Source organism: Camelus ferus, chromosome 3 (genome assembly GCF_009834535.1).
Source record: "Camelus ferus isolate YT-003-E chromosome 3, BCGSAC_Cfer_1.0, whole genome shotgun sequence".
NCBI classification, from domain to species: Eukaryota; Metazoa; Chordata; class Mammalia; order Artiodactyla; family Camelidae; genus Camelus; species Camelus ferus.
The window spans coordinates 107,444,304-107,471,302 of record NC_045698.1 but is presented as its reverse complement, the minus strand read 5'-3'; the positions used below and the strand labels follow the sequence as shown (position 1 = coordinate 107,471,302).

The 26,999-nt window shown below is 39.2% G+C and overlaps 1 non-coding gene across 1 annotated transcript; it reads left to right on the top strand.

Moving 5' to 3' along the window:
• Window positions 1–7,219: 7,219 nt before the first annotated feature.
• On the top strand, window positions 7,220–7,326 carry LOC116662901. The gene has a single exon (XR_004318984.1). It is a non-coding gene; the product is annotated as a U6 spliceosomal RNA (small nuclear RNA).
• The last annotated feature ends 19,673 nt before the right edge of the window (window positions 7,327–26,999 follow it).

The window sequence follows — 26,999 nt, the reverse complement described above, 5'->3', positions numbered from 1 at the left end:
TAGGCACCCAGGGAACAGCCACTCAATACATAATTTACCACAGTGGGTCCAAGTTATTTGCTATGTGCCTCTCACCTCCTAGGTTATGAACTGCTTTAGGACAAGGACTTCAAGTTTTCATTTTTGTATCTCTGGCTCCTGCCACTGCATCAGGCAGGCTGTTGACACTTAATACATGTTCATTTAACTGAACTCAACTGAACCTGTGGTTATTAAGCTTATTTTGCTGAGTCTGCAACACCTCTTTCATCCATCCCCTGTTCAGAGTCCCAATTACAATCATCTTGGTTCAGAGTTTTCCAAACTTGTCACTTCCTTTGTCTGACAATTTTTGCCATGTGGAGGTATCCCATGGGCTATTTTTTTTAAAAAGACTTTTTCTTTATATCCACTTATCTCTTATTTGTCTCAAATAAATTTAATATAAAAAAACCTTTTTATTACTACCATAGTGAAAACTTGTAACACTTAGCACAAAAAGATAGTTTAAAAAATTAACAGTTGTATCTTTCCATTTCTTTGTATTATTTTCAAATTCCTTCATCAGTGTCGCATAGTTTTCAGAGTATAGGTCTTTCACCTCCTTGGTTAAGTTTATTCCTAGGTATTTTATTCTTTTTGATGCAATTTTAAACAGGATTGCTTTCGTGCTTTCTTTTTCTGACAGCTCATTATCAGTGCATAGAAAAGCAACAGATTTCTGTATATTAATATTGTATCCTGCAAACTTTCTGAATTCACTTGTTAGTTCCAATGTTTATCCAGTAGACTTTACGGTTTATATATATATATATAATCTGCAAATAGTGACAATTTTACTTCCTCCCTTCTAATGTGGATACCTTTTATGTGTTTCTCTTGTCTGACTGCTGTGGCTAGGACCTCCAGTACTATGTTAAATAGAGTGGTAAGAGGGAGTATCCTTATTTTGTTTCTGATTTTAGAGGAAAGGCTTTCAGCTTTTCACCACTGAGTATGATGTTAGCTGTGGGTTTGGAATGGAAGAATCAGTATTGTTAAAATGTCCATACTACTGAAAGTAATCAACAGATTTAATGCACTCCCTAAAAAATACCCATGACTTTTTTCACAGAACTAAAACAAATAATCCTCAAATTTATATGAAACCACAAAAGCCCCAAGTGGCCCAAGCTATCTTGAGAAAAGAGAACAAAGCTGGAGATATCATGCTCCCTGACTTCACACTATATTCCAAAGCTATCATAACTGAAACAGCATGGTACTGGCATAAAGACAGACACATAGATCAACGGAACAGAATATAGAGACTAGAAATAAACCCAAACACTTATGGTCAATTAATCTTTGACAAAGTAGGCAAGAATATATAGTGGAGAAAAGACAGTCTCATCAAAAAGTCATACTGGGTAAACTGGACAGCTATATGTAGAATAATGAGATTTGAACATTTCCTCATACCATACACAAAAATAAATTCAAAATGGATTAAAGACTTAACTGTAAGACCTGAAACCATAAAGCCCCAGAAAAGAATATGGGCAGAATGCTTTTTGATGTAAATTGTAGCAATATTTTTTTGGATCTGTCTCCTAAAGCAAAATAAATAAAAGCAAAAACAAATGAATGGGACCTAATTAAACTTGAAAGCTTTTACACAGCAAGTGAAACCATCAACAAAATGAACAGACAACCTACTGAATGGGAGAAAACATTTACACATAATATGACAGACAGGGGTTAATATCTAAAATATATAAACAGCTTGTACAACTCAGTATCAGAAAAAACCAAACAACTCAATTAAAATATAAGCAGAAGAACTGAATAGATATTTTTCCAAAGAAGACATACAGATGGCCAGTAGGCACATGAAAATATGCTCATCATGTCTACTCAATGGAGAAATGCAAACCAAAATCACAATGAGATATCACCTCACATCTGTAAGAATGGCTATCATCCAGAAGACCACAAATAACAACTGTTGGGGAAGATGTGGAAAAAAGTGAACCCTGGTACACCATTAGTGGAAATGTAGATTGGAGTAGTCACAGTAGGAAACAGAATGGATGGTCCCCCAAAAATGAAAAATAGAACTACCTTATGATCCAGCAATTCCACATCATTTTGTTGTACATCTGAAACTAACAGAATATTATAAATCAGCTATACTTCAACTTTTTAAAAAGATGACCAAATTCTGAGGATCTACTTATACCATGGTGAATATGGTTGATAACGCTGCATTGTATAATTAAAAATCACTAACAGAACAGAACTTAAAGTTCTCACCAGAAAAAGAAAAAAAACACAAATATATGAAGTGATGGATGTGATCATTAACTAGATAGAGAATTTTTCATAATGTATACATATATCAAGTCACCATGATGCATCCTTTAAATATTTAAGAATTTTATCAATTATACCTCAATAAAGCGAAAAAAGAAAAAAAAAAAAAAAACAATGAAAAACATACTACAAAATTCTAGCCAGACAATCTTGGCTGCTATGGTAGATACACTGATACCATTAATGATTCTTTCACCCCTTGGCCACATAACTTTAAGTTCTTCTCACTAAGTAGGCAGAGTCCATTTCTTCATTCTTTGATTCTATATTCAGCCATAGAACTTTCTCTGTCTGGCTGAGGTGTGTTAGCAAATTCGACACATACAGAGGCATGAAAAGCTCTTGTATGACTGAGATTACTTCTCTGCAGTGAGAATGTGCCCAGGCTACCCTAACAGAAGGACATGAGAGATGCATGAAATACAGTGCAGTTACCTCAACCAAGAGTCAGCTGAGACTCTAACTGCAAAACTTGAGAGCAAATCCAGAGCAGTACCAAAGGAACCACTGGCCTTAATGGTTGATCTCAGACTCTCAAGCTAAATAAAGGTTTATTGTTGAAAGACACAGAAGTTTAATGCTTGTTGAATACATTATTATAGCAATAGATAACTAATACACCTGACAACGCTCTGAGCCTGAAGTATATTTTCTCTTTGTTAAATAGTAGATTAGAAACTGTTAGGTGATAAAATACTAGTACCCAATTGAGAATGCCTCCTTGATGTAATTAGGTGAACTGAAATGGAGCCTGAAAAGGGAATAGTCTCACATCATAATTCAATGTAATTCATCACAGTTTATATCTATAATTATCTCTGTACTTTGCCATACTTTGAGATACACTGTCTTAGTTCTTGCCCTTTCTGCCTTTTCTGTAGACAATGGATATAGCTTCCAAAATAGTCTTGGGCTCTCTGCCTAAAAACTAAAGCCCAAACTTGATCCAAATTTTAGGTGCTCCATGGTCTGGTCCCAGGTCTGCTCCTCAAGGCTTGCTCCCATGGCTTCCCCTCCTTACATAACCACAACAAACCAACTTTTTCAATGTTTACTCAGCGCTTACTGCAGGTACTCAGCCAGAGCCAGGCACCTAGCTAGGAGGTTGGGGGACAAGGTGGTGACGAAGATGCAGCCTTCACTTTTGAGCTCTCAGCTCATGAGCGTATCATGTAAGCAATCACATAACTCTAAGCTAATATGTGAAGAGTGAGTCAGAAAGCTACAGAGACCGTAAGATTGCAAATAGTCAGGAGGAGGAGAAGCTTGAACCCAGGAATGATCCCAAGGGGAGATGAGTCCCTTGGATACAATGAAAGCTCTTCTGATTCTTCTGTCACAACCTGGAATGTGTTCATTTTTATGAACTCCCATAGCATTTTATAGCTCATCATATATTATTTATAGTTAATTTATCTAATCCCTCAGACTGTCAACTCCTTAAGAGCATTGATCATTCATCTTTGCATCAACCACAGCGACAGCGGGTTATAAGGCAAACCCTGGGCACTAACACATGTTTGGCTGATGAAGGGGTGAACAGATGGACAAATGGAAGTACAAATGGAAGGTCATGAGAGACATAAATCATACTATAAGACAATCTTTTGGCTCTCTTTAAGTCCCTCCATGCAGGTAGCTGCCTAATCATGTGGTGCCCAAACCTGGCAATCCATAAAGTATACCTAGGAAGCTTAAAACATACAAATTCCTGGGACCTGCTTCCTTAGGATATTCTGATTCAACAGGTATGGGATGGGCCCCAGCAATGCATATTTTAATGAGCTCCCCCCAAAATTCCAAATCATCTGGTCCAAGGACTGATGCTTAGGGATTATAGGTCTAACTCACCTGAGTATCATATTAGCTCTGTACTCTTAGGAGTTCTATTTGTGAGATGACCATTCTCTCTTTTCACTGATGATTAAGCCTATTTAGATAATTTGCTTGAGGAAAATACTCTTATGTCTTAGAAGTTTCCACAAGAAGCTGCAACAACAGTAATAATAATGTACTGGCACGTATTAAGTACTTAACAAGTGTCAGGCATTCTGCTAAGTGCTCTTATGCACAGAAGTTCATTTAATTCTGTCAGCAACCCTAGTAAGAGTTTTCTTTTAGCCACTTTATTGAGGTATGATTGACATACAAAAAGCTGTACATATTTAATATGTACAACTTGATGTATTTGGAGATAAGTATACACCATGTGAAATCATTACCACAATCTGCCATAAACATATTCATCATCTCTAAAAGCTTCCTCCTGCCCTCTTAATCATGAATTATTATTTTTTTGTGATAAAACACTTAACATATGAGCTACCCTCTTAGCAAAATTTCAAGTACAATACAGTATTGTTAACTATAGAAACAGCTATAGCTTGAATGTTTATATTCCCCTCAATTCATATGTTGACATCCTAACCCCAAAAAGTGACGTTTTTAGTAGGTGGGACCTTTGGGAGGTAATTAGGTCATAAAAGTAAAGCCCTCATGAATGGGATTACTGCTCTTATAAAATAGATACCGCAGAGATCTCTAGTCCATTCCACCATGTGAGGATACAAGTCTGCCACCTGGAAAAAGGCCCTCACTTGACCGGCTGGCACCCTGGTCTCAGACCTTTAGCTTCCAGAACTGTGAGCACTAAATTTCTGTTGCTTATAAGCTATCTAGTCTGTGGCATTGTGTTACAGCAGCCTGAATGGACTAAAGCAGGCACTAGGCTGAACAGTAGAAACCTAGAACTTACTCATCTAACTGAAACTTTGTGCCCTGTGACTAATACCCCTCCATTTCCAGCCCCTGGCAACCACCATTCCACTCCCAGCTTCTATGAGTTTGACTATTTCAGATCCATCATGTAAGTGGTAAGTAGTATTTGTCCTCTGTGACTGGCTTATTTCATGTAGCATGACGTCCTCAAGGCTCATCCATATTGTCGCAAGTGGCAAGATTTCCATTTTTCAAGGCTAAAAAAAGAATCCCATTGTATGTATATACCTCATTTTTAAAAATCTATTCATCTGTGGATGAATATTGAGGTTGCTTCCACATCTTGACTATCGTGAACAATGCTGTGACTAACATGGGAGCACAGGTATCTCTTTGACATGATCTCATTTCCTTTGGGGATATACCCAGAAGAGGAATGGATAGATCATACAGTACTTCTATTTTTAATTTTTTCAGGAACCTCCATACTTTTTCCCAAATTTGTTATAAATTATGTCTGCACCAATTTACATTCCCACCAACAGTGCACGAGGGTTCCCTTTTCTCCACACCTTCCTACCTACACAGGTGCTTTGGTAGGTATCCTTCTTTAACTCCAGTCTACAAAGGAAAAATGAGAGGCACAAGGAGGCTAACTAACGCGGTTATGGGGTAAAGATAGAATTCAATCCCAGGTCTATATGACCCCAGAGTCCCATGATCCTAACATGTGAAGGTTTTATCCATAAGGACTACACATACATGCAGACTGAGAATAGAACAGTGGGTCAAACTAAAGCAAGGTGAACCTCAGCTAGATACAAAGAAGATCATGACGGAAGAGAAGTCAAGAAAATGAAAAATGCACTAGGCAGGGAGTTAAGCCATCTGGACTCAAATTCTAGTGCTGCCAATAACAACAAAAATAGTAAACACTTAAATATAGTCTCCTATGAGCCAGCCTCTGTTCCAAGTGTTTTACGTATAGTAACTCAATTATTCCTCACAACAACCTTATGAAGTATTACCACTATTTTACAAAGAGGTTTACACAGCTAGGAGGTAGCAGAATTGGAACTCAAACCCAGGCCACCTGGCTCCAGAGCCCACACTCTCAACTACCATGCTGTACAGTAGTTAATCAAGTAAACTTTGGCAATTCCCATCCCTTCCCTGAGTCTCTACTTTAAATAAAAACTGGAGAAATTGGTTTAAAAGACCTTAACAGTTTTTTTCAACTGATTTTTTTTAATCTAACTTTATTTAAAGGTCATAAAGGGAGAGTATAGATTCTCTTTATCTGCAAGAATATCTTTAAATTAATTACTTTCTTGAGAAAGGATGAGATGCAGTCTTGCCTAAAACCTGGTAGTGAGGTAAATAAACTTCCAAGGTCATGAACTAATGAGTGAGAGCTCAAACCATAGGGAATTCCTAGGAACCAAATGTTGTGGCCTCCTTCCCCCAAAGATATGTGTCCGTCTGTTCAAGCTGCTATAACAAAAATCCACAGACTGGGTTGCTTAAGCAACAAACGTTTAATTCCCACAGGCCAAGATCAAGGTGCCAGCAACTTCAACGTGTGATGAGAGTCCACATCCTGGTTCCTGGATGGCTGTCTTCTTGCTGTAACCTCACATAGCAGAAAGGGCAAGGGAGTGTTCTGGGTTTTTTTTTCCGTAAGGACACGAATCCCACTCAGTAGGGCTTCACCCTCATAACCTAATCACCTCCCAAGAGCCCTACACATTCAAACACCTATCCCATTGAAGGTTAGGAGTGCAACGTAGGAACTTGAGGAGGACACAAACATTCAGTCCATTGCGACATGTTATAACCAAGGAACTTCAAAAGCTCACTACCCATCACTAAACATTTGACAGGTCCAGTGCTCCCCTAAAAGAAGAGAAGAGAATGATTTGGAATATACAAGTCAAACGATGAAAAACTAGACTTTTTATAGCTCTGCAATTGCTTTGAGAGACACAGGCTATGACATGTCAAATCAAGCAAACAAGAATTCCCAAAGAGCCAATGAAGTTGGTTTAAATTGTGGTTGTATCACATAAAAGTTATGTGACAGTGGGGAGGTTACTTAATCCTTTCTAAGCTTTGATTTCCTCATCAGTAACTTGTCATAAAGTTTGAATAAGATAATACAAGCATAGTTCTCAGTTCAGCAGCATATGTACTAAAATCGGAACAATACAGAGAAGGTGAACGTGGCCTCTGTGCAAGGATGACACGCAAATTCGTGAAGCATTCCACATTTTTTTCTAGAGATCATCGTTCTAAGTGAAGTAAGGCAGAAAGAGAAAGAAAAATACCATATGATATCACCTATATATGGAATCTTTAAAAAAAAAAAAAAGACAAACTTATTTACAAAACAGAAACAGACATAGAAAACAAACTTACAGTTACCAGGGGTGGGAAGGGATAAACTGGGAGTTCGAGATTTGTGGATACTAATATATACAAAATAGATAAACAACAAGTTCACACTGTACAGCACAGGGAATTATATTCAATATCTTGTAGTAACTTGTGAAAAAGAATATGAAAACAAACATATGTATGTGAATGTATGACTGAAACATTATACTGTACACCAGAAATTGATACAACATTGTAAACTGACCATACTTCAATAAATATATATATACACAAAATTTAAAAAATAGATCTAAAACATTAAAAAAAATAATTAAAGTACAGGTGGAAATTATATTAATATAACAATAATATAAATAAAACTATTACAGGCTTATTACATGGCATCAGGTATTGTTCTAAGCAATTTACAACCTCCCAACCAATAAAAACAAATTTATACCATCCTTGAAAAGTGATCTCCTACCCTCTTCTTGAACCTGCAGTGATTCATAACTTATTAACTTCCAGACTGTCTCTCCTGAATGTAATCTTTGCAGAGGTAGAAATCATCCCTTCTCATTTATTGTTGTAGTCTCAGCACCTAGACATCTTTTCTCAAATAGTCGTTTAAGAATCATATCAATGAGACACATGAAGGATTAATTTCTCTGTAGTTGTGTTACTGTTATTAATAAAAATAGCTAATATTCATTGAGCATACATAATAGTTAAATAACAATAATAGCTAACATTGATTGAGCATATGTCATATATTACTCTGTAGCAATGATCTCGTTTAAGCCTCATGGTAACCCAGTGAGATGTGCACTATTTTATTATCACTCCTGTTTTATAGAAATATACCCTGTGACACACAAAAAAGCTAAGTGACCTGCCCAGATCCCCAGACTTTGTTCATAGCAGAACAAGAATTTCAACTAGGAAGTCTGACTCTGACATTCATGCTCTCACAATACAATACTGTCTCCATGGGAAGCAGCACTGGAGGGACTTCAGCAGCTAGCATCCTTCACATTCCATCAAAATCCTTCCACTTTATCCAGAGTGAAGGGCGCACTGCTAGAACTTTAAGGACCTTAATGTCTTGGTGCTTATCATATATTTTCACCAAGCTTCCTAGATTCCAGCTTAAATTACGGATGATGCCCTGCAGTTCAGGTTTTGCACAAAGTTGCAGATGATAAGTTGCTAGGTTAGCATGTCAGTTGAAGGACAATATATTTTAAAGCAAATGCAGTGAGCTGGAACGACAGTATTTTCTCCAAGAGCCTTAACTAGGTTAGCATGACCTCTGAGAGGGGCCAGAATCCTAAAGCAAAATTAGAATAGAAAGGCTTATGGAGATTTCTATGCTAATCAGCCATGTTTTTTTACTGGAACGATTATGTTCAGCACAGTGGCCACATGCCAGCTTCAGCCAGGGCATTAGTTTTGGTCAGGTGACCAACAGAAAATAATGACTCAGAAAGTGCCGGGGAGGCCACTGTAAGGCAACAGCACCCTAAGAGTGGAGGCAGAGGTGGGAGAAAGTGCTCAGACCCCAAAGAGAGACTCTGGAGACTCTGAGCTCTGCTGAAGCAGAGAAGAGAAGGCATTTTCTCTAATCAGGCCCAGCAAAAATCTCATCATCCCTTACGTTTGTTTTGTTTTGGAATTTAGGGAATTGACAGAGGCTGAGCTGGTTAGACAGACAGAACTGTAAAAACGATCAAATGAGACTTTCTCTAGTCTACCCATACGTGAGTGTGTGAGAGTCAACAACAATCAAAGAGGTAAAGAAATAACTGAGGAGATACCCAGTGTGCCCTGGTATTCACAATGCTATCTGAACAGATTTCTAGTGGTGTTCAAAGGATGCCTTGATACCTCTCCAGAAACACTGGAATCATAAGCACAAGGGGAAACAGAGGAGAAATAATCTGTATTTTTAAATAAGCTGCCTAGATGATTCTCACGCAGGGCTGGGTTTGGGAATCTCTGCTCTGGAACACAGTTCCTCCTATCATCACTCAAAGGAAAAGCAGTGATGCATTTCTGGGTCCATCTTGCCCCACATTCAGTCTCTAAATGCAGAAGCAAGAGATGTGACACAAAGAACATCGTTGTTATGTTTCCTTACCTTGTCCCCAAAGAACACTAAAGTAATTAATATTCACCTAACATTTAATATGTGCCAGGAACTTTTACACGTATTATCTTGTTTCAGCTAAAGGTTAATGTTGCTTAAATATTTAAAAATTCAATATTTAGATGTGTTACTTTCAGTCAGAATTGTTTAACACCACCACCATTATATATAATAGGATCACATAACTTTGTTCACTCTTCAACTTGGATGAAGACAGAAAATTAATTTATTTTGTTCATAACTGAAATTTTGTCTATAACAAATGAAATCTGACAGTAGAAAAATGAACAAAATGATCAATCTAGTTTAAATTCTGTCTGCTTTTATTCTCTAAATAGTCACTTTAGGTAGTATGAGTCTCCCCAGGATAAAAAACTGCTTTAATTTTTCAAATAAGCTCTCCCTGCTTCTCCAGCAAGAGGAATTCTGGGTATGAGGAAAACGAGGAGAAAGAAAAGGATATGTGGTTTACCATAGTTTGCAGTGAGATGTAGGTAGAAAGATGGTCTCCTGCCCGCTGTGGTCCAGAGTTCACACCCCTTGCCCACCTGGTGTCTGCCTGCCCCTCTGGTCACATGACAGAAGGAGAAGCCAGCAGGACACTGCTTCTAGTCTGCTCTTTTTCCTCAACCAGAACACAGACTGGGGGCCCCTGGCTACCTGGGCTTCGCCTGCCCTACTGCTAGCACCTTCTCTAAGGTTTGGACGGATCCCCACTCTCCCCACCCTGCAAGTCTACCTGCAGTCTTCACTGCAGGGCCAGCTTGTCCCAACCACTGTAGCCCACACTGGCAAGATCCCCAAACACACTCTCAGGTGTTCTTGGGACCATCCTACACCATGCGGGTCTAGCAGGTCTGTCTTGTGCCCTGGCTGGTGAAGCAGCAAATCTACAGTCAGTGTTGCCACGGTTTCCCTGAGAGCCTCCTGCTTCCCAGGCCAAAGCCAGCACAGGAGTGAGAAACTTAAGAGCCCTGTCTCTGCGCTCGGCTCTCTCACTCCCTGCTCTTTCTTCTGTTTCCCACTAACTGTGAAGCCAGAAAAGGGAAAGCTCTTCCACCCGGCCTCGGGGCAGACATCCCTTAAAGTCTGCTCTTGATATATGCCAAACAGGCAGCTAAAGGACTTTAGGCGGGCCCCCTCTCAAGACCACGGCCTGCTTTGATGGATGTTCCTTTTGGTCTGTATCCCTCCTCTTGTGCTCCTAATCTCGCCCTCCTTTTCTCTAGACAACAGACTCCTCCAGCCAACTAGGGCAAAGCCCCTGTAGTCAGGAAGACAAAAAAACACAAACTATTTTAAAAATATTATCCCATTGTACATGTATATGGTACTTTTCGATTTTCAAAATGAGTTTTACTTTGTAAGAAAGGAAACACTGGAATTACTATCTGCATCTTACAGAGGAAGCACACTGAAGTCCACAGATTAGTAAGTGGTCTAGGATATAGTGATCTGTTTATTCCTAGAATCATTCTCTTTGTATGATACATTTCTTTGTTTAGTAATATTTTTTAGCCAATGCTTTCTCAAGTAATGACCCACTAGGCTGAGATGGACCTATCATTTCACCTACCTATTCAAATCCTACTGCCCAAAGGCATGGGTCAGGTACCACCTCTCCCATATCACATCTATAACCTTGTTCTACTCTGAATTCCTTTTAACTTGTAGTCCAGACAGCATCATCTGACATATAGTTCAATACAACAGTGCTTTGTATCACTTTCTAATTTATTTATTACCTGTGCAACTCTTGCCTCTCAACTGGTTTGTGAAGTGTTCTGCAAGCTATTTGAAGACAGGGACTAAGCTTTCTAAGCCCTGTTCTAATTGTTAAGACAGTAGATTCTGAAGCTGCACTGCTTATGTTCAAACCCTGGTTCTGCTGCTTACGATCTGTGAGATCCTGGGCACGAGACTTAACCTCTCTGAGGCTCTGTTTCCCCCACTCCCTACCTATAAAACAGAAATAATAATATGCCTTCAACAGGGTTATTGTGAACATTAAATAAATGAATATATTTGAAGTATTTAGAACAGTAATAAACAGGTAAGTGCCATATGCATATTTATATTTTCATTTTATTCCTCTTATCACATAAGGCTGAGTACAAAGCTGACACTTTGTTTATGCTTCTGAGTTGAATTATTTGAATAAGCTAAAGATTTTTTAGTATTTTACTTTCAATAATAAAACTGCTGAGGTGCAAAGCCAAATTTACCAACATTTAAATTCTTTAGATAAATGAGTCAATGGGAGTCTAAAAAGTCATTCTATCACAAAAAATAAACTGTCCTCAACACCACATCTCAAAAAAATCACAGTCCTCATCCTTTTTCCTGCGTATCTACAGTACACAAAGAAAGCACCGTCTTAACCTTATCCCCTTAAGGATCACGACACCTTGGAGAGGTTGGTTAAGTCAAGGACTAGTGCTCTCTTTTCACCAGGGCAAAGTCTAGAAGCTGGACCACATCACTGAGGAAGTTATTAGGGGAGACAGAAACGGAACTCAGAGCTCTCCTACTCCCAAATGCACATCTGCGCCCTGGACCCGCCAGTTACAAAACACTTTAATGCCCATGAGCTGACTTGACCCTTACTGGGACTTCCTGAGCTTCTCAGAAAAGGCATCATCACAAGCCCTATTTTGCAGATGAAGGCACCATAGCTGTGGAGGCTAAGTGGCAGAGCCTGGACCAGAGCCCAAGAACCCTGATCAAGGACCCCATGTTCTTCCATCTCTTCATGGCACCCCAACTACAGTGCGCAGTCCTGACAAGGATGTTCTACAGCATGGTGCGTACAAGACTGGTTCTGGCCTCATATACACCTCCATCTGGGTTCCATCTCACCACATACTGGGTGTGTCACCTCAGCCAAGTTCCGTCTTTCTGGGCCACAGTTTCTTCATCTGTAAGATGAAGATAATACTAGTACTTCACTTATAAGGTTGGAAAGGAAATGAAACTGTACAGCCAATACAGGTACTTGGCACGGGACCTAGAAAATATTAAAGACTCGGCCAGTAAGGTTGGGAGAAACACTTATTTTCTCACTCAGCTTGTTTCCATGTGCAGGGACTTCAGCTAGACTAACACTCCTGGCCTCTTTTCCCACTTTTACTCATACTTCTCAAGGGAGAGGAGACTTATGAGAATGTGCATTTGGAAAGGTACTTTGGAGTCTGCTCTTAGTCATGCATTAGGCTCAACAAAGGAGATTCCCACCCTGTAAGGGGAGGTCTGTGATTGCACGTCTTGTCCTGGTCTGAGAATGTTCTTTTCTGGGATGCAGTATTAGGACATTCACTGTTCCCTCATCCCTACGCCAAATCCTCCAGCCTAACTTTCATCAATAACAAAGCTGACATCTGACATCCATTTTCCTGATTTTCACATCCATCTCTGAATTGGCTTAGATTTAGGGAAGAAGGTAGATACACTATTTACCGATCCCCTAAAATCCCAACAAGTATCTGCTGCCATGATAATTGATACTATGTGTGCAGCTGGCTGGTACTCTCTGGAGTCATGAAACCCCTACCCCTGGGCTCTTTGTGTGCCTGGAGCCAGTGACACCTTAACCCCCACTCCCCACCACAGGGCCCTCCGCATACCTGCCATTTCTGCAAGATAAAAACATCTCTTGATGTGTGTTTACCCTGACAAAACTCATCACCCCAGGAGATAGCTAGGCTCACAATACCCTAGGGGACAGGTCTCATATCCTGCCCTTATCAAAGTGGTAAAACCTATTGTTCAGAGAAGTCCCTGATAGATCTTACAACCAATCAGGTATCTGCATGAACTGATCAGGCAGCCCCTACTCCTTGCATGCACAGCCCCTTCCCCAAGTAAAAGACCCTGCAGGTCCACCCTTGGTGCTCAAGCAGGCACCTCTCACCTGTGCGGCCTGCTGCTGCCTATAGCAGCATCCCTATTAAACTTTCCTAAACTTTTTTCAGTCTCTGATAATTCTTTACCAACCCGTGTGTCACTGTCACCAGCCTGTCGTTGTGTCCACAACATTATGTAAAAGCTGTTTCCAAGCAGAAGTGCCAGGAATCTCCAGCTTCGTTGCATTCCATCAGGCTGGCATGGAAAGGGTCTGGCTGCTACATTCAGCAGCCACCAACCGTCTGCAGCACCAAGATGCCAGAGAGGAAATGGACCGTAGTCTCCAACACCTCCCAACCTCAGCTCTCAGGAATGCACTGAGGACAAAGCTGACTCAAGACATTTTCTCAGTGCCTTCCTCTGTGAGTGGCCCACTGTGATTAGGAACAGAAGCCCAGCTAAATCTCTATCACTTTCTTAATGTTCTGCTAGGCGAGTTTCACCTTGGGTGTCCCCAGAACTTCGTCAGAGCAGATGGGGAATTCTAGGAGGGTGACTAGACGTCCGGTCTATTTTGGTTCTCCAATTCTCCAGCAGCCTGGCGCCTGAGCTAAGAGAAATGTGACTTGTGTCAGAGTACAAGAGAGCGCCAGTGGCAAGGGCTTCCACATGTCTATTTCTGGCTGTCCCCTGATGCTGTGTCATTGGAGGAACTGTGACATCACAGCCTCTGCCTTTTGACAAGGGCCTGACACTACAAGTGACTCATAGAGAATGTCAACTGCGGCTGCCAGCCTGGCTCAATACACATAGACTTAGGGGGTCACACAGACTGACTGTGCCGAGGTTGGAGAGGGGCACGAAGACAATCATAGACAGTTAGGGCTAGAAGTGACCTTAACTGTCCTCTAGTAAAGCCCCCTCTAAAGCCTGGGCCTATGCTACTATATTCCTGATAAGTAGGCTTCCAAGTTCTGCTTGCATTTCTTCAAGGCCATTAAACCCATTATCTTCCAAGGCAGCTGTATCAGGATGACTCAAGTCACAAGGAACAGCATATTTAAGCAATACAAACTTTAAACATCTCACTTAACAAAAAGTCTGAAGGGAAGTGGCACCAGGGTTGGTTAGTTACTCAAGAGAGTCACCAAGCTCCAAGGCTCTTTCCATCTTGGAGGAAATCAGTGCCTCTTTTCCCCATTGGCTCAATTACCTTTCTCTCATCTGATACTATTAAAACAAGAAGAAAAGTGGTGCACACCAGAGGCTTTCCACTCATGTATCTCTCCCTTTTCATAAATGGAAAACTTTCCCAAGGCCCCAGAAGACTTCTCTAGTATCTCATTGGTCAGAACAGGATCACATGCCCATCCCTTAACCAATCATTGGCAGAGGGGTATAGGACTGCCACAGCTGGCCTTATCCAAGTGTGAATCATGCCTTGGAAATGAACCCAGTGCCCTCTGAACAAAAAATAGGTTTATAAGCAAAGAAAAAGGGAAGATGGCTATGGGTATAGGTGATCAACTCTATCTTCTACAGCATCCCAACCCCTTGTTGAACTACTCCCAAGTTCTTTATATGAGATGGAAACTGCTTAACAATGTAAGTCCCCAGCCATAGATTCTTGATCTACTCTGATGCCACATACAGAATAAACACAACATGTTTCCACGTGGTAACTTAAAGGACATCTGGAAACTGGTTGTTCTAAAAAAATCTCCAATTTTAATTCTTCATCGCCAGACAGCATAGTACCAAACTCTAGAGTCAAACTGCCTGGGTTCAACTCCCAACTCTGCTAGCCATCAGGTGGGTCATCCTGGGAAAGTTATTTTATCCTCTTTGTACCAAGTTCCTCATCTGGACAATGACTGTAATAATAGTGTTTACCTCATAGAGCTACTGTAAAGACTGAATAGTTAATACATGTAAAGCCCTTAAAATAGTGCCTGGCATACAGTTGGTGCATTTAAGTGTCTATTATTATCTTATCAGTTTTAAATTTTTGGTTGCTTTCTTCTGTCAGCATTCTGTTTATCTGGATTTTTGTCAAAAAGTAGAAGCAGGGACTTAAATCTAGATTTCTCAGTATTTACCCCTATATTTCATTCATGGTTGCCTCGGAGAAAGTTAAGTAACAATAGTGATCGTTGATTCATATTGCTAAATCATGTCTCCATCAAGTATCTGTGCGGTTGATTTTTTTGAATTCAGATGAAAACCTTACAGTTTAATTCTATCTCACGTCGTGGAAACACAGCAGGACTGAAAGTGTGCCTATAAGCCCAGGAAGGGGAAATGAAGAGCAGAAACCTTAAGTTCACCAGGCTAGATTCACCATCCCTAGAACAGCCTACCTCACCCGCTCCACTTAGACCACTTGGGTTTTACCCATTACTGAACATGATCTCTCAGTGCGCTACTAACTCTGTGAACCTAGGACAGTGTTAGGGGCTGAATTATGTCCCCTCAAATTTCATGCACTGAAGTTCTAACCCCCAGTACCCAGAATGTAACTGTATTTGGAGATAAGGTCTTCAAAGAGACAGTTAAGGTAAAGGAGGTCATTAAGGGGGGGGGGGGGCTAATCCATTCTGATGGTGTCCTCTTTTTTTCCTTTAGCAAATTTTTTTACTGAAGCATAGTTGGTTTATAATGTTAGGTTACTTTCAGGTGTATAGCAAAGTGATTCAGTTATATACATAACATATATATAATACATATATATTCTTTTTCAGAATCTTTTGCATTATAGGTTATTAAAAGATACTGAATATAGTTCCCTGTGCTATATAGTAGGTCCCTGTTGTTTATCTATTTTATATATGCTAGTGTGTGTCTGTTCATCCCAAACGCCTAATTTATCCCCATGTTTAAGCAGTCTGTGGTATTCTACTATAGCAGCTCTAGCAAACTTGAACAGGCTACTTGAGCTAGTTTCTGTTGCTTGCTATCAAGAACCCTGCTTAAGATGTACCACTGATGCATCCTCCTCCACCTCCACCACCAGCACTCCTTCACCATCGCCTTCTCCATCCTCTTTTTGTCTATCTCTTTTTAAGCATCTAGGGCCATCTCAATAGTCATTTTCCTGCCTGGCTGTACCTACTTTACCAATTAGGGTGCCCAGTGCAAGTATGGTCCTCAGACAACAGAATCCAGGGAGGAGTTTTAAAGTGTATATTCCTGGGCCCTACCACAGACTAAGTGAAAGAGAATACAGTTAGCAAGCTTCTTTGGTGATTATTATCCACCTTCTCAAATGCTTACTTGTCCTGACAATTTGATATTTTCATGGGTGGCTTTCAAAACCGCAAATTGGAATAACAAGAGAGGAACTTGCTGTAGGGATTTGGAAAAGTCGTTTCTTCTTTTTTGGACCTCAGTTTGCCCTTCAGCATAGCAAGGAAGGTGAAGCCTAAGTGCCCTTCTTGGTCTGTTCCTTCTTCAAGTGGAAGTAGATTTAGGTCAGAAATAGGACATCATGTCAGACTACTAAGTAATTTTCATATCTCAGTGTTTAAATTAAGACAGTACCCTCTGAGGTAAGGGCTAGTGCTGCCACATAGTTCAGAGGAGCAGGAGTCAAAACCAGACACAGGAATTTATTGGCCCACAGTCCAGGCAAGAAGATGATAAGACAAAATTTGGACTGTGGTCAGACAATCTCTCACAAGCTAAATACCCCTAAGGCCTTCTACCTCAGGAAGCCCATCTAGACTAAATAATGCAGCAGGGTGATCCTCCTGTTCTCAATCTGGTGACCCAGGACTGATCAAAACAGGGTAATAGTGTCACCAGGCCATGTGGCTGCCTTTGATGACAAACATCTGGAGATGAGGCAGAAGGAAGAGGAGACACTTGACTATAAATCCTAAAAAGGATTCAGCCGACTCAAGTTGCCGGGCAAACATTAGCTCTAACACTCAGGCAACCCCCAGTGGTAAAGTATAGCCGAGCTCTGGGAATCCGTCCTTCCTGCCATTTACGTGGAAGATTGGCCAAGGGTCTGTCTAATTGGGTGGGGGAGGAGTGTGATGAAGAGGGCAGTAAGGGGTGGAAGAGAGAAGACAGGATGGGTAGGGATGGAGAATTTTAAAAATCCCTGGGAACAACCAGCCTCCCTGGGTCAGTCAGCTGTGCTATCAGATCCTGTCACCAGCTTTGAGCCAATCCTTGGTTTTGTTCCAGTTCCAAATACACTATGTAATTTTAAATCACTTTGTATTTGTCATCCAAAAAGCAAGGGGACCTTTTGCCTTTGCACACAAAATGAATGAAAAATACATTCATGCCATCATTAAATATAAAATATGTTACAATATATAAAATATGGTGGGACAGCTTGCTCCAAGGGAGGACTAATATTCTCAAATCTTAAAACTCACCTCTATTCTTAGCTTGTTTATTAATTTATCACCAATATATTCATCTATTTGCTCATTCAGTCAACTCATATTTATTAAGAACTCTCTGTGTGCTAGGCATCATGTGAAACTCTGAGGATAGTATAACCACCGAGACAAACCTAGTTCCTCCCCCAAGGAGCTCCCAGTCTAGTGGAAGAGAAGGACAGTAAACAAAATGTAAATAAATAATTATGCAGTTTCCCTTTTTGTAAGTGCTATGAAAGAGACATAAGAGTTGCTTAGAAAATGTTCGGTGGTTGTGTGCAGTCAGACAAGGCTTCCCTGAGTCCTGAGCTGGCTCTGCTACTGCATCATGTGTATGATGATTCTACTGGGCAAGTTCCTTCAGACTTACTAGCCTCAGTTTGCCTTTCTGTAAAATGGTCAGGCTATACTCATGGACTCCAGTGTCTCTTCATTACACTATAATTCTTGTGTATTTACAACTCTACGCTTCTTGCACCTTTGAGTATATACAAATAATGTGTGTTTATATATTATACACACACACACACACATATATATATTATAAAATGAATTTAGGAAAACTGTCAAAGAAAACAGGGTGACCTTTCTCAGTACAGAGACCATCAAGGAGACAGCCCTTCCCAGAGAATAGTTTCTTCTCCTGGAACCTGGTCAGTGCATCACTCCAATCCCCATCAGGACCATCTCTGGGTTGGCGGCTTACAAATTTTCCTCCCCTAGCTGAAAGTATATTTCACCAGCATGCGTGCAGAAGTGACAGAATGGGGTTAGGATGTAGAGAAGACTGACACGGTTTTTTTTTTAGTATGAGGCACTGCAGAGAAGGAGGTGGCGAGGAGCCAATGATGGTAGCTCTCTGGGATGAGGCAAACAGGGATGCCTTTGTGAATGAGGATACTGGGATTCATCAGGGATACAGGTGTTCAGAGTCTGGAGAGAGGGAATCAAATCAGGAAACTCAGGCTCGAGATTGTCCTTTGCAGTTAAATTTCTATTTAACTTTAGTCAAGTCATGGACTTTCTCTGGGTCGCAGGTACCCCCTAAGTAATGAACCACTTCCTCTAACTAGCTTGATGATATTAACATTAGGACAAGTTATGTGATCAACATGTTAAAGAGATAAACAATTATTTAAGACTGCCATCCCTGTCTCTCATTAGCAAGAATATGGCCAGAATTTTGGCTAAGTGGGCCACCTTCAGAAAAGAGCCATGTAAGAGGGAAAAACACTTGTCTCTCAGGACTGCTATGATATACATACCAAAGTACTTTGTAAACAGCAAAGCATTGTGCACATATAAGGTATTATTATAATATAATAATTATTTTAAATTTCATTACGATTATTATGAATATAATATTATGAGAAATTAAATAGTTTTAATTGGGTGGTGGGATACATAGATGAATAGTTGGGGAGATGGATGATCACACATTTCAAAAGTCACATATAAGCATGTTCCCTATCACCTAATAGAGATCACAAAAAAATGTCTATGACCCTTGTTATAAAGAAATCTAAGAGAAATTAGCTCTCCATAAATGCATACTACATGAGAGTTGGATTTTGATAACAGTATGTAAAAATGCCAATAGTTTGAGTGAATGATACAGAGCATCTTAATAAATATTAAGTCATCTGATGCTCACAAGATGGCAGATATGGAAACTGAGCCAACAAAAGTTAAGGGCATGATTATTATCCATAAGGTTTTAAAGAAAGAATGAAGAAGCAAAGTCCAAGTTTTCTTGCACTGAAATCATTGCATCCCTCAAAAGCAACCTATGGGATGGGAGAAAATGTTTGCAAATCATATACCCAAGAGGGATTAATATCCAAATTATATGAAGAACTCATACAACTCAAAAGTGAAAAAACAAATAACCCAACCCAATTAAAAAATGAGCAAAGGAAATTCATAGACATTTTTCAAAGGAAAACATACAAATGGCCAATAGGCACATGAAAAAATGCTCAACATCACCAGTCACCAGTCATGAGGGCAAATCAAAACCACTATACCCTATCACCTCAAACCTGTTAGAATGGTTACTATCAAAAAAAAAAAAAGAAAGAAAGAAAGAAAGAAAGAAAAACAGAAAATAAGCAGTGTTGGTGAGGATACAGAGAAACTATAACCCTGGTACACTACTGGTAGGAAAGTAAAATGGTGCAGCCGCTATGGAAAACAGTGTGGATGCTTCTCAGAAACTTAAAACTAGAACTACTGTATGACCCAGCAATCCCACTTCTATCCAAAAGAACCGAAGTCAAGATCTTTGATTGGTCTCCCGTGTTTACTGCAGCATTATTCACAACAGCCAAGAGGTGGAAACAAACCAAATATCCAGCAATAAATGAATGGATAGAGAAAATGTGGCACATACACACAATGGAATATTCTTCAGCCATAAAAAGGAAGGAAATCCTACCACATGCTACAACATGGGTGCACCTTGAGGACATCAGGCTAAGTGAAATCATCTGGTCAGAAGAACATATATTACATGATTTCATTTATATGAGGTATGTAAAGCAGTCAAACTCATTGGAGCAGAAAGTAGAATGGTGATTCCCAGGGGCTGGGAGGAGGGAGAAATGGGGAGCTGCTAATCAATGGGTAGAAAGTTTCAGTTATGCAACTGGAAAAGTTCTGGAGATCTGCTGTATAGCATTGTGACTGTAGTTAACAATTCTGTACCATTCACTTGAAAATTTGTTAAGAAGGTAGATCTCATGTTACGTGTTTTTTACCACAATATTTTTTTAAAGGGCTCTCTGGACTGTTGTGTTATGTCTTATGTTCCAACGCAATGCCTATCTTGGCAAACAACAACGACAACAACAAGCTATCCTTCTAATCAGTCTAGAGCTATATATTGCAATTGCTGTGCTCTCAGAAATAAATATAAAACATCAGCACCAGGAAAAAAAACTTAAGAGATAAGCTAAGTAACCTCCCATTTCACAAATGAGAAACCTGGGAACTAGAGCTGGCCAAAGACTTGAATGAGGCCCTGTAACAAATCAATTAGTTAAGTAATAACTGAGCTTCCATTCCTAGACCAACATTTTACTTAGAGAAGACATTCAGGAACCTGATTACTTATCAAAAACCACTTGGAAACATAAAATATAAATGCCTAGGTCCTTGCAGAATTACAGAACACAAGGTCTCTGGGGTTGGGGCCAAGAATCTAAATTTTAAAAAGCTTCCATGGTGATTTTCTAACACAGGCAGTCTTTCAGTTGTTGTTGACCATTTCGGTCAAGCCAAACCCTTGGTTTATATCTAATGTATTCTGCCTAACGGAAAATAAAAGTCCAGCTGATGTTCAGTGTAAATCAATCTTGATCTGGTCTACTTAAAAGGTTAGGGAAGGATTATCTCATGAGAATATCATTCCTTTTTGGAAAATAACTGGATAGTAACAGAGTTCATCAATGCTTGAATATGCATTCTCTATTAAATATCTATAAACACTTATTCTGTGAAGATTTTTCGGTATCTCTACAGCCCGAAAATGATGTTTCTCAAGTCAAGTTCCAAACTGCATGCTTTTTGGAATGGAAGATTAATCATTTTCACTCCCACGTCTGCCTCACTGAATCAGGGTCATAAGCGACTGGCTGGCAATCAAACAAGGAGCTCTCAGAAGGACTTGTCCTTTGCACGGTAGTGAGAAGGTGAGACCCAGAGGTTGTTGCACAAAGACTGTCTCTAACATTGACAGTACAAAGAAAGGGAATGCCAAAGCCTGTTAGGTTAAACTCAATCAGCACAAATTCATTAAGAAGAAAAATTTCCATTTATTTCATCTTAGTTCTGTACCACATTCTACATCCATCATTTCCTTCGGCCCCCTTAGTGTGGTCTTGTGTTTTGTGCTTAGGGAGATGACCCATAGCCAATGACTAGCCATTAGGTGATGAAGATGAGATTCAAACACAGGTCCCTGTGACCACAAAACCTGGGTTCTCTTAAGCATTGTGTCATGGTAGTCCCAGGAGGGAAATGCTTGCATCTTGCATATTGCCTCTGTCCCCAGAGAACTAAGAGTTTAGCTGAGGAAAAACATGAATACAGAAAAGTGTCCTGTTTGAAAGGTTGCTAATATATGAAAAATATATAATTTACCACTTGTATAATATGGGTCAAGTCACTGTTTCCTGACTTTTGGTTTTCTTACATTTTGCATGGAAGTATTAGAAAAGCATCATTATTATGAATCCAGGCTCTGACACCTAATAGCTTGGCTTTAAATATGATTCTTTTACCACTAAGTACACATCTAAATCTGTTCTGCAAAAACTTTTAGGGCCAGATGTGTTTCCAAATATGAGGGGTGGGGAGACAGGAAAGTCACATACAAACTTTATACAACATACCAACATACCCCTATCCCGAAAAAGGTTTGGAGTAATACTCAATAATTAAACAGACATATTTCTGCAGCAAAACATATGAATATTAACATTAAGTGAGATAAACAATAATAAATAGTCTGATGTCAGGTCAGGTCATGCTTTACCCAAAATCAGTTCAAGTCACATAAGGTTTTGCTGATAAATACATTTAAAAAAAAATAACTTTCTACTTCAAAACTTTTTGTATTTAACTGACTGAACTTACAGCTGTTAACCGTGGAGAAATTAACTAATTTCTTTTTACTTCCATTTCCTCATTTGTAAAATGGAAATAATATGTATACATACTTCACAAGGCTTAAATGAATTAATGCAAATAAATCAGAGTGACACATGGGTCATAATAAATACTCATATAACTACCAACTTTGTATTTTTATTACCCTGTATGCACTTTTCACTTCTGGTATTCCATGATTCTAAATAACTAAACAATATTTAAATAAAGTTTAAGTTCACAGTGGAAGAGATTTCACGGCGCATGCTCATATGGGGTAATTGCTGGAAGGATTGTTTAGGAATAAATTGCTAAAATGGCTCATAATAGAAAGTTGAACACAACAGGAGGGGGTAATCAAAAAAAGATTTCATAGAAGAATTGATAATTCTTCTGTTGAGAATTCCCTTATAAGCAAGGGGTGTTTTATGGCTGAAAGGGAAGGGAATGCCATCAGTTAAGAAATGAAAAGAGAAAAGGTTACAGAATCAAACACACTTGACTTTGAATATGGCTCCAGTACTTATAAGCTATGCAAGCTTAGACAAACGATTTAACCCCTCTGTGTCTTATTTTCCCCTGCGTAAATAAGTGAGGATAATAATATCTATCTTTCAAAATTATAGGGAGGCTTGGAAATTATGTATGTAAAGCACACAGAACAATGGCTAGCAAGTCCTGCATATTACTAGCCATTAGAGGAGAACAAACTAAATTCAAGTCAACATAAGAAAAATTTTTCTTATGGTCAGAGCTTCTCAACACTGGGATGGCTTATCTTGTGAGGTACAGAGCTTTCCATAACCGATGCTTTTTGAGAACGAACTATCTCACCTATTTGAGAAGGGATTACTGTTTGGGAAGGTGATAAGACTGGCACCACCCACTGTCATCCCTTCCACTGCTGAGACTTTTATCAACAGAGATTATGATGAGTTCTTTTGGAATTCATTTTAACTCATGTTTTTCTTATAAGATGAGGAATTTTGAGCCCTGAGAGCTAGTGGTCTGATTCAGGCAAGACTGAGGACAAAATAAAGTTTCATAGGTTGGGAGAACTCAGCTATGGCTACTTTTGAATGCCAGGATGAGAATTTGACTCCCAAAGTAAGTAAGAGTGACATATTTTTCCATTTGCAGCAACATAGATGGAACCAGAGATCATCATTCTAAGTGAAGTAAGCCAGGAAGAGAAAAAAAATACCATATGTTACCACTCATATGTGGAATCTAAGGGGGGAAAAAGACACTATGAACTCATCTATAAAACAGAAACAAACTTGCAGACATAGTAAACAGTCTTATGGTTACTGGGGAAAGGGGGTGGGAAGGGATAAATCTGGGAGTTTGAGATTTATAAAGCTAGTCACTATAGATAAAAATAGATTAAAAAGAAAAGTTTCTTCTGTATAGCACAGGGAACTATGTTCAGTATCTCATAATAAACTTTAATAAAAAAATATGAAAACAAATACAGGTATGTATATGCATGACTAGGATATTGTGCTATACACCAGAAATTGACACACTGTAATTGACTATACTTCAATAAAAAAAAAATACATACATTTTTAAAAAACAGAAGTAATAAACTAAAAATATTCCTGGGGAAGAACAAACAGGAAAAAAAAAAAAAAAGAGGCACGTATTTTTGAGGCATCTTTTCCTCTGCAGGTTCTTTGGAACATGACTCCAAGATGCTTCTTGTCTCCCTACAGCAATGAAATTAGAACACTTTCACTTTGTCTTCTCCCTGCTCCTCTTCTTAGCTTTCTCCTTCCTTCCTCTTCCTCTATTCTTTTTTATCTCCATCTCCACCGTCATTTTCTCCAACATATAATCTCAACATTATCATCATCCCAAAGTGGTTGGTAAGAGGCCCAGTGCTATAAGTTAGGAGAAGTAATATGACAACTTATCTTTCCCTGTGTCTGCATGTCCTCTCAACTCCTTGGAGGAAAGGTACCAAATAAACCCAAGCTATTATTATCACCAAGTGCCATACAGTATAGAGCATATTATTGGTGCCAAATAAATAATTCCCCTTGGCAAGTCAGTAGAGCGAGAGTGTGACAAGCCTGCAGCCTGGCTGGGACACAGGTTACACTGAGATAGAGCTTTGGAAGAAACCATATATCAAAATAATGGCCTAAGATGTCAGTGCAGGACTCATGTCCTTTCAAGTGCATAGTTTTAAATAATTCAAAGTTCACAGAGGCTTTGCTGGGAATGAGTATCCAGTCTCTCCCTTAAAGAGTCGGATTTGGGTCTGCTAAGGTCAACAAGCTTACCAATAACAAAGTTTACAGTCATGGTATTCTTTGCTTACTTAGCTTTTGTCATCTTCTGCTAATATAAAATTTGTGATAGTTTAAAAGTGGGAAGCCAATATTTGAAATGTCTAAGATCTGTGTTAGTAAATACAATAGTAATACTAGTATTCATTGAGCCACTATTTCACCCCTATGTGAGAGGCATTGCACTAAACACTGGATATGTATTGCTAGATTAAAACCTTACAACAATTCTGTAAAATTGATATTACTGTGCCCACTTTACTACTGAGAAACCCAAGGCTCTACAATATTAATAAAATTTCCTAGGGCTGTATAGCTGATAACTGTTGGAAAAGAATCATTGTGCCTTCAATTTAACTTAAGTTAAAATGCCTCTTTTATTAAACAAATTAATATTTTAACATATTCAGAGGAAATGTTTAAGAAGTCTTAGAGAAAATTGTTTTTCAAACATTCTCACTCTAATTAGAAACATGCACTTATTTTTTATTATTTGTTAATTTCATATCATTACCATCTGTTTCTTCAATGAAATTAACTAAGAATATGCACCAGGCAACACTTACTTAGACTTGTTTTAGTACGGTAATAGAAAACTGCAAGTCTATTTCTTAATTTTCCTAATGTGTTTCCTAATTTGGGTTAGTCTTCTCATTTAGTTTGAAATTGCTCTAAAAAGCTTTAGAGAAGGAACAGTCCTGAAATTAGATATATGATGGTGACTGCCTTAGCAAACTTTCTTCACAGTTCCATAGTATGCATCTCAATTTGAATTAGCCAACTCCAGATTCATGAGTCTCAACTGTTTCTTACTCTGATGTTCCTGAACCCACCAGATGTAAATAAAGGTGATTTATTTCCAATTCTTCAAGCTCCATGCAGCCAATGATCGGGGACTAGAAAATGGTGCTGACACCTCCTTGTTCTGTGATTAGGGAGATGGTTACATCATGATGAAATTGTGAATTAAACAAAGGGGCATTTTTTTTCCCCTTAGTGTAAGTGTTGGGAAAGGGAGACAGAATTAGGATATCTAGTTTCTATCTCATCTCAGATCTGACACCAAACAGTTAACTTCAGGCAAGTCTTGTTTTTTCTCTAGGCCTAAATTTTCCCATACAAACAACTAAGATGTTTGGTAGGTGCCTGGATAGAAAGAATGCTGGAATGAATGGACACATAAAGAATAAACTTAGCTGATCTCCAATGTGCTATCAGCTCCACCATCTCAGGAAGGCCAAGTTTCTTCCTCCGGCTGGAGCCACTGTTTCAGGACCATGAAAGCAGAAGAACCATGGCTGGGAATGAAAGAACTTGGAATGGGTTTATTAGCCTGTGCCTGGATTTAATTTGGAGAAAGGGTTACAGTTTCATGAACCCCTATAACTGAGCCTTTATTCAGAGATCAAGAATTGTACTATCCTAAATATCACCACTGACATGGACAATAGATGATCTAGCCCAACTTCATTATGACATTAACATTATCTGCAAAGGAATCTTTGATGCTTTAAATCAAGGAAGAAATAGGCATTTCAAGCTTCCTGGCAGGGATGCAGCAGTCAGTAGGGTGTTTGTACTTCCAATGAGATGATACAACCTATAGCCCACGTTATTTCTACGTGAAAGGCCATACTCACTCCTCTCCTAGAGCAAATGCCTGAGAAAATTTCTTCAGCTTTGCCTTTGATCTGCCCCAGTTCAGAAGATGAATCAGCAGGTTTTCCAAGGCCATGGAAAAGGAGCTCCGATTTAAATCTTCCTCCATCCATCCCAGTCCCTGTTCAATGAACCTAGCTCCCTAGGCTGAGTCCTTGCAGAAGGTCTGACTTGATAGAACTTGCAACTTGAATTTCTAGTCTTGATTACCTAGCCCTCATTTCGTAGTGAGTAATCAATTTTATTTACAATTACAATTACAATTACAACTAGCCTATGCCCAGAAGCAAAGCTACTGTGAGAAACAGGCTTTAACAAGGTAAAAGGCAGATGGAAGATGAAGTCCAAAGAATCTTTACCTTGGTGAAGTAAAAGTACCACTGTTTGAGGCTTTTAAATCACTACTGGATTCTCATGGATAATTTGCTTTAATTAAGTATCATCTTGCTGCACTGGTATTATTAAAAACTTAGATGTGAGGAGGAAAATGAAGCAAAAAATAAATATCAAATGCAAATACAGGACTTTCTACATTTAAGTAGCCAAAGGATAACTTTAAGGTAATTTGTTCCTACT